At 38.5% G+C, this 15,533-nt stretch overlaps 1 protein-coding gene across 2 annotated transcripts in view; it reads right to left on the bottom strand.

Annotated features, from left to right (window-relative positions):
* Positions 1-15,533, bottom strand: part of LOC146572915 (zeta-sarcoglycan-like) — a 392,767-nt gene that overhangs the window by 49,189 nt on the left and 328,045 nt on the right. The window lies entirely within an intron of this gene.

The following is a 15,533-nucleotide window of genomic DNA, read 5'->3' as shown; positions in this document are numbered from 1 at the left end:
AACATGGTCAAAACTCTGCTGTGAGAATTTGCACTGGAAGACAGGGTGCTTCAACACAGACTGTGTTGCAGGTTTTTCAATGAACAACTGATCTTTGGCCATTAAAGTAGAAATAATCATTTTTTTTATTAAAAAGAAGAATATTACAGAACTAAGGATACATTCTGATCACAAAACTCAACTTTAGTTGTGTGAAACATGAAACATGTTTTTTCTGTGATCTATTAGTTGTGTAGCTGAGGGGGAAAAATGTTAAGAACCAATTTCTTTTCCCCCAACTTCAAATATTCATAATAAATAGTTGTATGGGGGGAGTAAATATTTTAATATAAAATACAATGGCTTCCTTGATGAAAGTGTGTAAGCATACCAGAAAAACTGATCTTAGTGAAGTGACATAATTTATTGTGCTTTCAGAAGTTTTCATTGTGTATGTGGCAACTATCAGATTCCAAATAAAGATGATTCAAATATAAAATGCTCCATAACAAAAATCAGAAAAACTTGTAATGCCCTATACTGCTTATTGTGTGGGTAAATTTAACTATGTTATATTTTAAGATATAGAAGCCAAGGTCTGTCTGTGATAGGTGTTGCTGTGTCTCCATCCTGATGATAACTGTTAGTTGCCCTTTCTCCCTGACATTGTTTTTGTTGGCATCTTACTGGACACTCTTATAAGCTTAATGAGTCCATTCCTAGGAACTGTCCCATTTACAACTTCAGTGCAGTGACATTAATGACTACGTTTTAGTCTTACGGTTTGTGATTCTAATGATTCTATTTACTTGTCGCTAAAATCCTGTAATACTGCACCTGAAATGTAATGTACGTCAATGTGAATGTAAATTAATGAAAACCTTCAGTGTGGATTTAAACTGCCACGATGTTTTCCCTCAGTCTGGAGTTTAAGGATAGTACTTGCATAGATTAGTTTTAGTTCAAAGAAATTTTTTTTTATATTTTTATATTTGCAACTAAAACATGCTACTAGTGAAGGAGCTTAAAAAACCCTTGTTTTGCAAGAGCTTTAAAATTCTTTGACATATCTATTGTTAGTATAGTGCACAGTCTTTTGGCTGTTTTTCTTTTAGAAAATGTAATTCTGTTTTGTGTCTGAGAAACTTGCTGCCAAAGTCCACTTTTGTAAACTGCTGTCTGTCTTATCTTTTCTAAATAATCAATTCTAAATAAAATCCTTTCCCATACCCCTTAGCCTGACGGGGCACTGAGTTCCACTGCAGTCTTCTTGACTTTCTTGGATGGAAGGCTAGATAGATGCATCCAAATAAAGCAATGACTAGGAAGAAGGAGCACTGTGCACAAATTCCTTTCCAATGCCCTTGTCTGAGTTAGGGCTAACTCTCCCTAGAGAGCTCCCTTATGACCCTAGGGCGGGCAGAGGAGAAGGTGGCTCAGAGGGAGGGATAAGAGGATGAAAGGTGTATAGAAACAGAGAATATTGACAGCAGGAGCTTGTTTCCCTCTGCTGTGGAGCCAACTAGATGATACTGGAGACCTGCAGTAACCTGATGTCAACTAGAATCTGCATGATGTTTTTCCTGCATGAGATTCCTTCAACTTTTTTGGTACATTGTTTGTTGGTGTATATATTTATTTATTTAGTATTCTCTGTTGAATCATTACTGGTTAAGGGATACAATATATCTGACAAACTGAACATGGTTTCAGTCAAAATCATAGCACCAAAATAGCATTACTAAAAAACTACTAATGAGACTGTTATGGTCTCAGATAACAATTACTATTCTGTTTTAGTTCCACTTGACTTGCCTGTGGCCTTTGACATCATCCATCAAGGCATTCTAACAGAGAGATAATTTAACTGATCTCAAGTGGTTTTCAATAAACTTATTACCAGACATTAAGATTTATATGTTTTCATCCACTCCTCTCCTGTGTGGGGTAAGCAAACGATTAATCCTTGGATTAGTTATTTTTTATTAATATGTGTTTTCAGTGGGTCATCCACTTAACGTCTTCAGTGTTGTTTCTAACCGGTGTTATGCTGATGATATGCAACTATACATTTCTGTTAAGCCTAACAACCTGGACAGCCTTTTCTACCTCACTGACTGCTTCACTGATATTACTAATTGGATGTCTTTAACCTGACCTGGCAACCTTAATAAGGAAGTAAATCCTCTCTGCAGCAGTATCAAACCATCTGCAAAGAATCTTGGTATTACTTTTCAATTCAATTTCATTAAATTCACTTTTATTTATACAGTCCAAAATCACAACAATGGTTGCCCCAAGGTGCTGTATATTGTAAGGTGGGCCCTACAATAATACAAATACTTACTTCTTACTACTTCTGATGAACATTTGGATTTTTATTTCTAAAATTATACAATATACACTGTAACTTTCTGTGTTTCTGTCTGGATTACTGTAACTCTGTTTTACAACCATTACTCAGTGTTTTCTAGCCTGACAAATGAACTCAAAACTGACAACCACTTGCCACAAGATTCCCATCAAATCCATGTTCTCAAGTGGACCTAAGAGGAGACCACAGCAACCTCCTGGAACAATAACCAGTCAAAGACAAAATTACAGCACGGGGCTGAGATACTGGCTCTAATATTGAAAACTTTACTGTAGAAAAAAGTAGCCAATTTCTCAGTGAATAAAAATTAAAAAGCAGAATGACACACATTTATGTTAATAAGTTAAGACATAAAGGATTGACTGAAGGATTTGACTTCATTGTTTCAGGAATGGAATGCATTCGTATAGATTAAAAAAAATTCTATATTTTCTCTTAGTTCTCTTTTTGATATCTTTACTTTTTTACAGTTTATCTAAGGCATTTTAGGTACCACATATATTAACAGCTCTGATGGGAGCAATAGGATGGATAATTTGAGAAATGGCATTAAAAAAAGTATTCATTATTTCATCATATGGTGATAGATAGTACTAGCAATGTGCACTGCAATGTGTCAGCCATACCTAGATCACACTTAAACTATACTTGCCTTGATGTCATGCTTGTTGATAAATTGGCTGGTATTTATTTTCACAAATGAATAGGATACTTCTGAAATTATCCAATGATGATCAGAGATGGCAACATTTAGAACAGTGGTCCCCAACCTTTTTTTCGCCACAAACTGTTTTTTTGTCTGACAATATTTTCACGGACCGGCCTTTAAGGTGTCACGGATAAATATAACAAAATAAAACCAGTACCGGTACCCAGAAAAAGAAGATTTATTCATAACACACTGGAAAAGACCCCGGGAAACTGAGTTAATGATAAAGAAGATTTAAAAAAAATAACGCTAAAAACCAATAAAACCCCTGAAAACCATCAATTTCACACCCAAGCCTCAACTCTCGTGGCCTGGTACCAAAAGACTCACGGACCGGTACCGGTCCGTGGCCCAAGGGTTGGGGATTGCTGATTTAGAACATTTCTAACTGTAACATCAACAGGTGACCTGTTGTATGGGTGGGTTCAGTCACATGTTTAAAATCAAATGATTTTACTAAACTCTAATATATAATAAGGATTAATACAGCAGGAGATAGAAGTAATTAAGTATTAAACCTAAATTATTCAAATTCAGATAATTGTGAAATAACACAGATTTACAACTGTTTTAGGTATATAACTAATGGGCGCTGTTTCAGTCAGGTATGTGGTACCTGTATAATCAAGCCAGGTTTCCATTAAAGGGATAAAAGCCAGTTTATTACTAATGAGGGTGTCATTAATAATACATGACTCATTTGTTTAATGTGTACAAAAGCAGCAAGTATTTACCGATTGCTTACTGGTTGCTTGTTATTTGTGGAAAACTGGTGTGGTATTTGCAGAATGTCCTTTAGCTGTGCTGCAATAGTCCTCCCATGATGCACTGAGCATTTCTCCCTTATTCACCTTTTTCACTGTATGTCTTTTTTGCCCTGTCCCTGATAAAACTGAGATTTTCTTTCCCCACTGTCATCAGTTGCTTGTTCATATGGGTTTGTCTGATTGTTGGGGTTTTCTCTTTATTATTGTAGGGTCTTTACAACATATAGTACCTTAAGGCGACTGTTGTTGTAATTTGATGCTATATCAATAAAACTGACCTTTATTGAATTTTGCTCATCATGCACCACAACAGTGGTGACTGAGGAACGTTGATGAAGCAGCTGAGGGACAGAGGTGTTTACATCGTTAACAGTAGCACCTGGGGTGCATGAAGTGAGGCATCTGATCATTTTTATGTGATGGACTATAAATGGTCCAACAAAAATCAGACAGGGAGGTTTGGAGTGACCGTCTACAGCAAAAGCACAAGGACAAGGATGCAAAAACCACTCAACCATTGGCTGAGAATGAACCGGGCACCAGTACATCTCCCTGGGTAGCATGTAGACTGGTCCAGTGCTACTAGAAGAGCTGGACAACACCGGGACCTAAAATGATCCATGCCTAATGGCCGAAAAAGATGCCATGAATGACGAAAAGCACCAATAGGTGGGCTGCTAACAGCAGGTACTCATTCATCTAGAGTGCCTAAGGATAGCTGAAAGGACAGCACAGAGGCTTTGATCAAGGCAGCATAGCAACAGGCCCTAACCACTAGAGTCTTCCAAAGCCAAAGGAACCCAAGTTGCACGTTGTGCAAAAGTGCCCTAGAGACTATCCAGCATATACCAGGATATAAGCTGCAAACTGGGACAGTATACACTGAGAGGCACAGCTAGGTGGCTGGGATAGAATAGATACACATGTGGTTTCAAAGTCCCCAAATCCCAGTGAGAGTCACCTCTGAACCACCTTTGGCCAATGTCCTGTGGGACTTTAATCTCCAGACACACAAGTAGCTGCTGGTCACCCAACCAGAGATAGTGATGGTTGACAAGGAGCATAACACTTCAGTTGTGATAGATGTGACAATCCCAGTGGACAACAACAAAACCAGAAAGGAGCATGACAAAATAGAGAAGTACCATGTGAATGGTAAAGTACAAAGAAATAGGTTTGATCTTGACGGGTGTTTGGTTTGATAAAAGCCTTGCTCAGTCAGACAATTTCAGTTCTATTCAGTTTTATTTATATGGCACCAAATCAGGACAGTTGCCTCAAGTTACTTTATATTCTGAGGTCAAGACCATACAGTAATATAAAGAAAATAATAGCAACATATACAATGAAGTGTTGACCAACCACAATGATTTCAACTTTATCTCTTTATCTTTACTTGACCTGTACCTGGTCTTTTTATGTGAAAACATTTCTTTGAATCGTTCCCTGCAATTTCACCTTTTTTCTTAATTGACTGCCAGTGGACATTTGCTCCTGATAAGTGTTGCAGAGATATCTCACTAACAAAAACTACTGACCATACCTTGTGAATGAAGTCACTCAGACTTGCTGAAAACATGAATCCTTGGGTCAAGGCTAACAGACATAAAAAGACACAATAGCAAAATCTGAAAAACTATGCATTTTCTATGGTGAATGCAACTGTTACTGACAAGTGTTTTTAGTGTGCACCATCCTACATTTAACATAAATACTTCCAACACAGTGGCATTTGCAAAACGCTGGTAATATAAAGAGTCTTCTAATATGACTACTGATACATGTGATCATATGATTACAGATACTGACTCATTGAAATATAAAATATTTGACTGGTGAAAGGAAAAGGAAAAGGAAAAAGAATTATTGTCAACAATTGTTCAGCCATTTTACATAGCCATCCTTGTTTTGTTGTGGCAAATGCTCTCATCTATCTAAGGGTGTGCATGTATTGCTGTGGTTCTCATAGGTAAAGCGCTGTCTCAGCAACATGCTGTACTGATAATGAAAAGCGGTTTTCTTATCGCAGTGACCCTTTGCTTCTATCAGTAAACTGTACCAGCTACAACTCTTAAACATTTAGAAATTCCCACATTACAGTGAATGTGCTCCCGTCAGAAAGAAAAAAAAACCAACCCAAAACATGCACCAGTTTTTTTCTACAGCTACTTTCTCCATTTTCAGTTTTTGTTGTTGTTGTCAGCAGCATACAAATTGTCAAACCCAACTTCCTTTTTCATGGTATTTAGTCAATCACTGTCATGAATGCTTTTATAAGATGTTGAACTGAGCTGCTTAAAAAGATGCCAGGCACAGCACTTTTTTTTTTAAAGCAACTGTTTTCCGTTTGCCTTGCGGCCGCATACACTTTAAAGTGGAAAAGCAGTTTAAAAAAGCAAAAGAGTTTGAACATGGCTTAAAGTGGTGAACACACTAGAGGCTTTGAAAACACACGGCATAGCTTTCCTTGAATGTTCTCTGGCAGGCAGACTTCTGAGCATTTTGTTTCTGTACCACTAGCATAACCCAGTTCCTGCTCTTGTATGATGTCTCTCTAGCTGCAGTCACATCTGCTATCCACTGAAAGACTCCTGAAGCAAACAACACAGACAGAAATCTGCTGTGGTCACTGTGATGGCACTTTCCATAACGTCAAGTCTACTAACAGTTACCTCTAGTGTGGCTCAGTAATGGACTGCAAATGCAATGGCTAAACTTTTTCCTATTTCAAGATGTAAAATGTCAATTATATAACTGAGCAGTTCTTTAAACTGTCAATAGCCTTTTCACACACTGAATGTTCCAACTTGATGCTATGTGTTTCGTCCAGTCTTTAACCTATTTTTGTATCTGCTGTCCTGTCATTCTGTCCAAAGAAGCAAAGTTACTCACAGAAAACTACGTGTGTCCGTAAAATATTAATTTGCAGAGGTTATATACCAAATAGTTGCAAATACACTCCTTTTATTGATAGTAGGGCTGGGCGATATGACCCAAAATTCATATCTCGATATTTTTTTAGCTGGATGGCGATATAAGATATATATCTTGATATTTTTTTAAAGCCATAAAGTAAGAACAAAAAGAGAGTTCTTAGTCAAAGCTGTGTCCCAGATGTCACACAGGCACTTTTATTAACATAAAGCATAGATGTACATGAAAAAAACTACTCAAAAATAAATTATGAGCATTTATTAAAAATAATGCTCCATAAATAAAAATAGTATGTTGTTTTTGTCCATAACAAAAAGCTCACAATTGTGCAGTCAAAATGTAAACTAAAAGACGCTGAGCATAATAACATAGGCAGATTTCACAGCTGCTCTGTTCCCAACTTCTACTGCATGACTGACAGCCTTGAGTTTGAAATCCTCTTTGTAACCATGTCTCTTGTTAACAGGTGACATTTATGGTCCTTATACACACACAATACGGTAATATTACGTTGAAGCACAGTGCGTATTACTACGCGAGGCTCCTCGGTAGCCGCTCCGACAGTCCATCAAGTGGTGCAGCCCCGTAGCTTACCAAAGTCGTACTAAAACATTTTTTGACAGATTGCTGAGCGCCGTGTTCCACATAAAATCAGTTCGCGGTCATCAAGCACAACCAGAATTCATACATAAGGCGCGCTGTCAACTTTTGAGAAAATGAAAGGATTTTAGGCTGTGCAGCCCCTGTGGGCTGCATGGCGTTAGCGTGGTTAGCTTGTTAGCGTGGTTAGCTCGTTAGCACGTTGACGCCATCCAGCCCCACGGACGGAGGAATGCGCAGTAACTCGTTAACGGAGATTTGCCATGTTCATCTTGTCGCTGCCTGGAGGTGAAGCTATGAGGGAGGAGGGGGAGTTGTGTTCAGTGAAGGAGAGGCGAGGCGGAGTAACGTTGCGTAAAGGCAAAAGTGGACGAAAGAGAGGCAAACCTGCGGCTCCACAACTATAATTATAACGTATATATCGATATAAAGGATATGGTCACATCTTATATCTCGTATAAAAATATATCGATATTTTTAAAAAACTCGATATATCGCCCAGCCCTAATTGATAGGGATTTTTTGACCTGCACTTCATCATGTAATCATGTAAAGTGTGTGCCATATTTTTTTCAAGGTTTCCCTCTTTACTTCTCTCCCTGTCCTGCTGTTAAACGCTAAGATAGATCATTAGCTTTAAATGGACTTCAGTCCTCTCATTACATGTCCCATTTACCTTCACTGCATAGCACTCTCCTTTCATAACAAGAAGGGGTGGGAGTGGTGGGGTGGGGGTCATATTTAGGATCTGAAGATTTGGACAAAAATATGATTTCAAAATAAACATTTGTTTAAAAAAAGAGTTGGGAATAGAGACTCTTTCTGTGTTGATATCCACCAGTAATCTAAAAGATCGGCTTATATTGAATACACCTCTGTGCTCCAGCAATTTGTTTCTTTCCCTACCATTTGACAGCTAATGATGGGACGGAGGGACTGGGGGAGGGGTATTATTTGAAGCATGTAATCGCCCCTTTTTTCAGTGCTATTTTTCTTTGACTTCCATTAACCCTTCAGTAGATGCAAAGGGTAGTCTATGCTTTCATATGGCTGCACTGCTGTGTGAAGGGTGATAAATGGTTTCACGTCATGCATGCCATATGTACGTGTTATATATGTGTGTATAAAAATTTGGCAACGTGTGGGTTGCCTTTTATTTTGTGCTTTCAATGCTGTGCTAACATTTGTTAAGTGTATATGTGTTATCGTACGTGAGTAATGTCATTGTGCTGTGTTTGCATACAGAGTTAGATGTATGTGCTAATTGTTTTTAGTATCAGTGTATTGATATTGTACTGTACTAAGGTGACACTGATGATGACAAGGTCACTCAAGCAACACTAATACATTAAGTGTTTCTTAAAAGTGGTCATTTGTTCTCATTTTGTCATGTCTATCATGCTAATTAGATACGGTCTGTTAAAACAGCCCAAATACATTTTTTGTGCTGATATTTTAATATCATATACTGGCATGCTAAGCTTACTTTCTTTTTCCTTTACCTTCATCACAGATGTCATCGTCTTATTCGTCTGCATTGACCCAGTGTTCTCATGCCTCCTTTTCTCAGCACCTTTCTATCCTCACCTAACCTCCAAACTTCCCTATATCACTTCTCAGTTTACTTCAGCTAAGCTAACTCCTTTTAATCTACCTTTCTCCAGCACTCTCTATCTCCCCTGCTCTCTTTTGATCCCTGAGACTATATGGGACCCTATTTCATGTATTACATTTGCTTTTCATCCAACTATTATTTAATAACCAAATGTATATCTATCCCACACTCCTTTAATATCGCTGTCTTTGTTTCAAAACTTTACTTTTTTTCTAGAACATTAACTTTCTTTAGTCCTTAAAGATTTGCTTGAAATTCCCCTAAGAAAAAAAGAGAAAAAAAAAATCAATCAAGGGGAACCCCTTGTAGTTTAAAAAAAAAGAAAGAAAAAATATGTGAAAAAGAGTTATCCATTCATTTGTGGTGATATATATATTCTTCAAAATACAAACCCAATTCCCAAAGGTTATGAAGCTGTGCCAAAGGCAAATAAAATAAAATTTAATAATTTGCTAACTGGATAAAATGATTTATTTACAACAGAAGACAGAAAAAACATCAACTGTTTAAACTGAGACATTTCCATGAAATATATTACTTCATTTTGAATGATCTGTTGGCAATAACATGTTTCAAAAAAGTTGGGATAGGGAAACAAAAAAATATGCAAAACTTAATGGTACTGAAAAGAAACAGCCGGTCATGATTGTGTATAAAAAGAGCATCTTAGAGAAGCAAAGTTTCTCATACTTGAAGATGGGCAGAGGTTCATCAATCTGCAACAAAATGCATCAACAGATTGGAACAATTCAAGAATAATGTTCCTCAATGTAAAATTACAAACACTTTGAATATTTCATCACCTATGGTGCATAATTTCTTAAAAAGACAGACAGAATCTAAAGAAATCTGTATGGGCAAATTTCAAGCCTGCACTGCATTGCCAACAGGTGGTTGGCCTAGCCTGACAACAATCCAGCTCTTTTACCATAAAGAAATGGTGCATTATGAAAAGAAAAATACAAAAAAGAATACACAGGACTGTTGAGCAGCTAGAATCCTATATCAGAAAAGAATGGGACAATAACCCTTTTCCAATTTGCTGTTGTAATAATCCTTACTTATTCTTTAAGTCAGGGGTGTCCAAACTCCGGCCTTGGCCCGCGGTCCATTTTTAATTGGCCCGCAAGTAATTTTATAAATAGAATAGAATATGGCCCGCACTTCAACTTTTGCTTGAGTGTATTGCACTTCTTAGTTTTAAATCAGGGGGAGCTGCTGTTGATCAAGGCAGTTGCTCCACCAAAAAGGACAATCACAGAAGAAATTTACCCCCAAGTTACTAAACATGGCAGAACCAAAGAAGCGAAAGGTAGAAAGTGAGTGCAGAAAATTTCAGGGGAGAGTGAATATTTCTTCAAAGTATTCAAGGGGAAGTGTGTCTGTTTGATTTGCACTGAAACTGTGGCAATTATGAAAGAGTATAATGTACGACGTCATTATGAAACCAAACATCAGGCCTATGCATTCTACACTAGTGCTGAGCGAGAGCAGAAATTAAAGCAAATTGTAGCTATCCTGCGGGGTCAGCAACAGTATTTTTTTTGTGCTCAAATTATCCAGGAAAAGGCTCCAATAGCCAGCTATGAAGTCGCCCAACTCATTGCAAGACATGGCAAGCCTTTTTCAGATGGAGACCTCATAAAACACGGCCTCGTTAAAGTCACCGAAATAATATGCCCGGAAAAAGTGAAGGACTTCAACAACGTCAGCATGTCCAGAAATCCAGTTGTGCGACGCATTGAAGACTCGTTTTTACTCCATTGCATGTGATGAGAGCACCGATGCCTCAGACACCGCACAGCTGCAAATTTTTTTTGCGGGGAGTGGACGAGAGCACGAGCACTTTAGGTGAGTAAAAAATATATTCCACAGTACCCGTGTGTTAATAAGCATGCATATGCAGGTACACATGCTTCAAATATCAATTATGCGCATCAATTCTGTCACTACCCTGCTTTTGCGCACCACTTTCTTATATCCGTTTTTCTTGTTGACACACAGAGTACACACCGCTGTGCACAGCGCACGCACACGTAGTCAGCTGATGTCATCTGATGCAGATTTGCTCCTTAATCAAGTGACATTTGTCTGGATTTTTGCCACGAGTGGCGATCAGCACCGCAGCTGGATGGCCCGATTTACATACCCAGCGCAGCTGATACTCACCAGAATAATTTACTAAAATTATATGCACTCCTGTTATTAAGTCCAGTTCAGTCTGTTAATGTTGATAATCGTTTCAAACGGACGTTAATAGATGTTTTGCCAAGCCTAATAACTTAAATAACAAACTTGAAATGTACCCGTCCCATTTTCCCCTTTATTGTTTTTTTTCTCTGTACTGTAAATCTTCTGTCTAAGAAGAAATCTGAGGCTGCTGTTCTGAGAATGAGCTAACAAAGCTTTTTATGAATAAATCAATAAAGATCCATTTATGGAAAGCTGTGATGAAGGAAGTTTTGTCTTTAATTATATTCAACGATACAACACATTTGACCACTTTTAAGTGATTTTTCTAACTTTAATATAGTAAAGTACCTAATTTCTAGCCTCTTCTGTCCTCTTTATTGCTCTTCTTGTATCTTTTGACTGTCCTCTTCATCACCCCTACTCGGCCATCTTCACCCACTGTCTATCCTATTTAATGTCTAATCTCAGTGTTTTTCCTTCCAACATCACCTGAAACTCACTTCAGAGGGTGTATGAGAAAAAGATATGCACATAACTACACAGTTAGCTGCTGTGACCCAAACGAATGCAGTGGCAAAGTGACCAACACTCAAGCTTGACACCATTTTAGTTTTCCTTCCATTCAGTTAGTCAATCATTCAGTGTGCTTTGTGTCCTCCAGTGACCGAGCTCTCTTGTCATTTCAGACCTTGCCACTCCCACCTGTCTGTCTTTTCCACCAGTCATCTGACCTGCCCCTTCTCTCCACTCAACTCCATGTACTTCACTGATTAGTCCTTGCAGCATCACCCCCGCTTACCATCTCTCACTTGTCAGATTGTGTCTTTGTGTAAAGTGCAATTGCTTTCTGGCATTGTGTTGTTTTCTTTTTCTCTTCTACCTCGGCTGTGATCTGGATTTCGCTTCTGTTGAGCACTGTGTTTAGTTTGTCTGTCATTGTCTCACATGTAAAGTTTTTTTTTTTTTTTTTTACTAATTTGAATTTTGAATCATGTTCTTGAGCCTCCACCATTTCTGAACCTGAGACAGTGGGAAAAACAGAATGTGTCATAAAAGCACATAAACCTTAGCATCTGGTATCGTTCTGCATATATCTAAAGCACCTGATAGAACCGTTAGTTTAGCTTGAGCAGCCAAAGTGATTTGAGCTTTAAACCAGAAAATCTCCAAGTTTTGTCTTGCGAATAGCAAGTCTATGTTCCCGATCGTGACTCAAGAGTTGGGAGTTCGCCTTGTAATCGGAAGGTTGCTGGTTCGAGGCCCGGCTTGGACAGTCTCGGTCGTTGTGTCCTTGGGCAAGACACTTCACCCGTTGCCTACTGGTGGTGGTCAGAGGGCCGGGTGGTGCCAGTGTCCGGCAGCCTCGCCTCTGTCACTGCACCCCAGGGTGGCTGTGGCTACAATGTAGCTTGCCATCACCAGTGTGTGAATGGGTGGATGACTGGTTGTGTAAAGTGCTTTGGGGTCCTTAGGGACTAGAAAAGTGCTATACAAATATAGGCCATTTACAACGCTTTTCTACAATATGAATAGCCACATCTTGGTTAGAGGTCTTCTTGTGCATAAGAGGGTTTCAATTCTCTTTTCACATTGCGAAAGGAGCGGCGGTGAAAACTCAGTGGAGTGAAATCTGGGGAGCGAAAATAAGACAAACTGCAGCAGGCTTGGAATGTTAAATGCAATGTCAGTGCAGGCTAGTGGGTAGTGGGTAGGAGGGACATTATGCTTGGGAACGGTGCAACGAAAACCGTGACTAGTGTGAGTACAGCCTAATCCAATCCAGGCTGCTATGTTTTAACAGCAGAGACCTGTATTACTAGCTCACCTCCACCTTGATTAAGCACATCTGTGTGTGTGTGTTTGTGTGGGTAGGGGATCGGAACAGTGAACATGTGCTGTGAGACTCACAAGAAGAAAACTCTGGTGTGTCCCATTTCACTGTAGGTATGTTATGCATTAAAGTTTCAAGTGAGTCGTTGAAGAGTGACCTCTCCTTCCTTTTTTTCTGTTTCCCTGTGTGTTTGCTGCTTTCTTCTTCAGGTGCCGTGGTGTTAAAGCAGAGTTTAGTTTTCTCAAGGCTGAAGTGCTCTGCCAGCCCAATCCATGGGTTGGCTTGGCGTTATTAAGTCCAGTTCAGTCTGTTAATGTTGATAATCGTTTCAAACAGACATTAATAGATGTTTTGCTAAGCCTAATAACTTAAATACAAACTTGAAATATACCTGTCTCATTTTCCCCTTTATTGTTTTTTTTCTCTGTACTGTAAATCTTCTGTCTAAGAAGAAATCTGAGGCTGCTGTTCTGAGAATGAGCTACCAAAGCTTTTTCTGAATCAACCAATAAAGATCCATTTATGGAAAGCTGTGATGAAGGAAGTTTTGTCTTTAATTATATTTGACAATATAACACATTTGACCACTTTTAAGTGATTTTTCTAACTTTAATACAGTAAAGTTAAGGTTATATACCTAATTTCTAGTAAGTGGCCCAGCCCCTCCTATATTTTTATGTATGTGGCCCTCAGTGAAAAAAGTTTGGACACCCCTGCTTTAAGCCATTTAAACATTCCAGTCAGGTATTTTTTTCAGTTAAAAGTTTGTCTCTTAGTCTGATTCTTGTGTTTCTGCATTTCTAACTTCTTTATACTTTTAATGTAAAAGAAAGGTCATTATTTTGCACTCACTAAAAGCTTGCATATTTTGCTGTATCCTATTATCTGCTGTTCCTACAACTTAGTCTCTGTGTCAGAGCCAATTTTGATTTTATATATTCTTCCACAGCCTGACTTCCATCCTCACCTCCTGCATTTTTTTATTTCGTCCCCCTTCTAGCCTCTTCTGTCCTCTTTATTGCTCTTCTTGTATCTTTTGACTGTCCTCTTCATCACCCCTACTCGGCCATCTTCACCCACTGTCTATCCTATTTAATGTCTAATCTCAGTGTTTTTCCTTCCAACATCATCTGTCCAGTCAATTATATCTCATCCACAATCTCTAATCCTTTCTGTTGTATAGAGCATTCAGAGCATCTTTGTTTCCACCACCCCTTATCTGTTCCTCAGTTTACATCAGTCCTCCCTGACTCCATCTTTTTCACCTTCTCCCTCAGTTTGTGTTTTCCTCTCTGGCAAAAAGCCCCTTCAGCCTAATCCTGTCTGACAATTCCCAAATGAGGCTAAGACACTAGTAATAAAAAAAATGCAGCATGCCTCTTAAAAATACCTGAAACTCACTTCAGAGGGTGTATGAGAAAAAGATATGCACATAACTACACAGTTAGCTGCTGTGACCCAAACGAATGCAGTGGCAAAGTGACCAACACTCAAGCTTGACACCATTTTAGTTTTCCTTCCATTCAGTTAGTCAATCATTCAGTGTGCTTTGTGTCCTCCAGTGACCGAGCTCTCTTGTCATTTCAGACCTTGCCACTCCCACCTGTCTGTCTTTTCCACCAGTCATCTGACCTGCCCCTTCTCTCCACTCAACTCCATGTGCTTCACTGATTAGTCCTTGCAGCATCACCCCCGCTTACCATCTCTCACTTGCCAGATTGTGTCTTTGTGTAAAGTGCAATTGCTTTCTGGCATTGTGTTGTTTTCTTTTTCTCTTCTACCTCGGCTGTGATCCGGATTTCGCTTCTGTCTGAGCACTGTGTTTAGTTTGTCTGTCATTGTCTACATGTAAAGTTAGTTTTTTCTTTTACTAATTTGAATTTTGAATCATGTTCTTGACTCCAACCCAGTTATTATCAGAAGCAGCATTGAACTGGACTAACGTCAGCTATCTTCTGCTGTGTAATTCACCATAGTAAAATCTGTGCATCATGCTAGGAGCAAAACTACGGTCCAAGGTTCAAAAATGTACCTTGTTTCTTTGCTTTAATTTACGTCTATCTCCATTACACCATTTCATATAACACCGAATCTACTGTCACAAAACCAAAACAGAATTTTTTAAGTGAAAACTCTTCAGCATATAATAATACTCTAAGTATTTGCCAAAGTGGTTCAATAGCCATATACTGTACCTAATTAAGGATCGAGCACCATTGACACTTTACCTTAATTGCAGTAAAACTGTAATTGAGTGATATTTAAAAGCTGAACAAGAAACAATTTACGTCATGACTTGCAAGTGACCCTTGTTATATATACTTGTTATAAAGACAACAAACCCTACAGCCTGTTTCATTTTGGTTTGATTTGTTTGTTTTGTTGTTTGGTTTTGTGGTTCCAGCTTATACAAACTAAAATTGACTATTTAGCAGTGAGATGAGAAGAACGAGCTGGGGAAAAAAGCCCTAACAAGTCCCAACAAGTCAAAATAAAATAACATTTCAAAAGGTATTTACATATTAATATAA

Source organism: Mchenga conophoros, linkage group LG6 (assembly GCF_057382185.1).
Source record: "Mchenga conophoros isolate Kocher_MC1m ecotype Shallow Benthic linkage group LG6, M_conophoros_male_GT1.1, whole genome shotgun sequence".
NCBI lineage: Eukaryota > Metazoa > Chordata > Actinopteri > Cichliformes > Cichlidae > Mchenga > Mchenga conophoros.
Note: the sequence above shows the minus strand (reverse complement) of the source record. Positions and strands in the feature narration are given on the sequence as shown.